We start from the raw sequence: 2505 nt of genomic DNA, 5'->3' as shown, positions 1-2505 counted from the left end.
CCCAGTCTGATGAGAACAGAGCTTAAGGAGGAGATTGGGAGGCAATTGCTTAATGTCCAGAACCAGTCAAGGTTTGTTTGAAGAAGTTAGGAGTGTAGAAACTGTACAGTAGCTATCTCATGGTGAAAGGGAGGAAGAAGAAGAGAGCCCCATGAACAGCCCACCAGTCACAAGAGAGACAGAGAGCAAGGGACAGTCCTACACTCTATCTCCACTCCTCATGTCTCTGGTAGACAATAGGAGTTACTGGGGTTAAGAGTCAATGCCTATGGAGTCATACCTCCAACAGAAATGCTTCCAGGTGTACCTGACCCTGCCAAATTTAAGCAGGTAGTGTCACTCTTGCTCCATTCTTGTGTTTTCACTGGGTCATTGCAAGCTTTTCCGTTTGAGATTTGTTTCCAGGATAGACTGTGGCCCCTCCTTGTTTGGAGGACAGCCCATAGACCTCTCCTTCTTTAAAAGTTACCTCCCTAACATATGCAATAAGTCACTTATGTATTCAATTTATATACCACCCTTCTTTTAAAAAAAAAGAGGCTCTGGGCAGCTTACATTAAACTCACACAATTAAATTTTTTTTTGAACCAGATTAAAAAACTAGATATCATTAAAAGCCAGGCTAAAAAGGTGGGTCTTTAAGACTCTCCTGGGTGCTTTCCAGACTAGACCCTGCAATGGGGTCAAGACGTATCTCGGAAGTGTGCTTCCACACTTCCTGTGTTGTGACACCACAGTCCCTACAGGGACAGGAGGGTGCTGTTCACATTTCCAATGCCTTGTTGTGAATTTAATCGCTGTGAAATGGTTGTACATCTGGCATGGAAAAGTTGCTGGTTTGGGGGGTTGCTAGTTGCTGTGAGACTGCTCCCCCTGCTGTTTCCATTCCAAATGTGACTTGCCTGAATGGAGGCATTTTGCTGCTCTTGAGCAGCTAGTCTGGAAAGCGCCCTGAAGGCCTCCAAGGAAGATAACCCTCTTATATCCATGGGGAATGTGTTCCATAATCCAGGGGTAACAACTAAGAAGGCTAGATCCCAGGTCGTACCAGATGGACCCCTCCTGATGATCTGAGTGAGTGGTGGGGATCTTGTAGAGACGTATCCCATCTACCTCCTCAGTCTTCTCGTCACCCACTTTCAAACAAGCCTCTTCCCCTTCACAGCTCCAGAGAGGTAGTGCCTAGAAACCCCTCCTCAGCTCTGGAACAATGCTCTTCCACCCACTCGCCACCTCAGAACCCTTGCACCATGCTTGGCTGTCACAAGGCAGGGCATTTTTCTAGGCATTCACCCCTACATGCATTTTGGAGTTAAATGCAGCTTTTTCTCTTCTGGAGAGTGTTTCTCATTCAAGATGCCTTAGGACAAGGGTGGGCAAACTTGGTGCTCCAGCTGTTGCCACACTATGGCTGTCAAGTTGTGGCTGGGGATGATGGGAGTTGTAGTTTCAACAGCTAGAGAGTTGAGATAGAGATGCAGGGGTGTAGAAGGGCCTCTGTCCAGTTCAATATTCCTCTCCACTACAACTTTTAAGAAGAGAGAGCTCTAAACACCAAGACTGAGCCAGTTGGACTGTGGCCAGTATATCTCCCTGCAAAGCCTTTTTCCTGCTGTGTGGCACCATGAAGGGTTGTGCCAGCTCTTCCACCTGTTACAGCTTACATGATATCAGCTAAACTTGTAGTCATAACTGGGCCACAGCTTTCAACGTGTCACAGGTCCCCCTTTCTTCCAGGAACCCCGGAAACTGGAGTTCTGCTGGACCCCTGGGCTTCTCTATACCCTGCAACTTTTCAGAACCTTGATTTCCGTGATCCTTGGTGCAAACCATGACCCCACCAAATGGCATGAAGGGGTAGCTGTCCTAAGTGGGATCAATCCGGGGCATTTCCAGATTGAGAAATACTCTATTTTAACACCAGTTCTTACAGTACCACGTTTCTACCCTGCATTCAGCTATCCTTGGCCATCCCACAGTTTCAGAGTGTCATCTGAGAATTGTCTGAAAAGTCTTGATTCTCATCACAGATGACGTTGCAAAAGTTACATGATGGCCAAGGTGTCATTTGGATGCCAAGCAGAAAAGCAGCAAGAGCTTTTTAAAAAGTGGACTGTTTGGAAACCCCCTTAAAGCCCTAATGCCGCTCCGATGCAATCATTCTAAGCCCCTAAAATACACAGACCTTTGAAGTATTCCTAGTTCTCATATAGGAGGGAATGCTTCTTAAGACACAAGTGCTTTCCAAATGCACTAACATTTTTAGTTAATTGCAATCAACTAAAAGGTTCCTCAAAGCTTTTGATGCATGTGATCTGAGGACATCACCTTGGATCCCAGCTTCTACCGGGTTAGGGGCAGAGCAAACCCATTATTTATTTATTTATTTGATTTCTTCTTCCAAAAAGGGCTCAGGGCGGTTTCTGGCAGCATCTCCAAGAAAGGTCTGAGAGAGCATTTTGCCGCTTCTATCCCCTCATGAATTCAGGCTGTTCACTATGAGAG

This window comes from Hemicordylus capensis, chromosome 8 (assembly GCF_027244095.1).
Source record: "Hemicordylus capensis ecotype Gifberg chromosome 8, rHemCap1.1.pri, whole genome shotgun sequence".
In the NCBI taxonomy this organism is placed as follows: Eukaryota; Metazoa; Chordata; class Lepidosauria; order Squamata; family Cordylidae; genus Hemicordylus; species Hemicordylus capensis.
Note: the sequence above shows the minus strand (reverse complement) of the source record.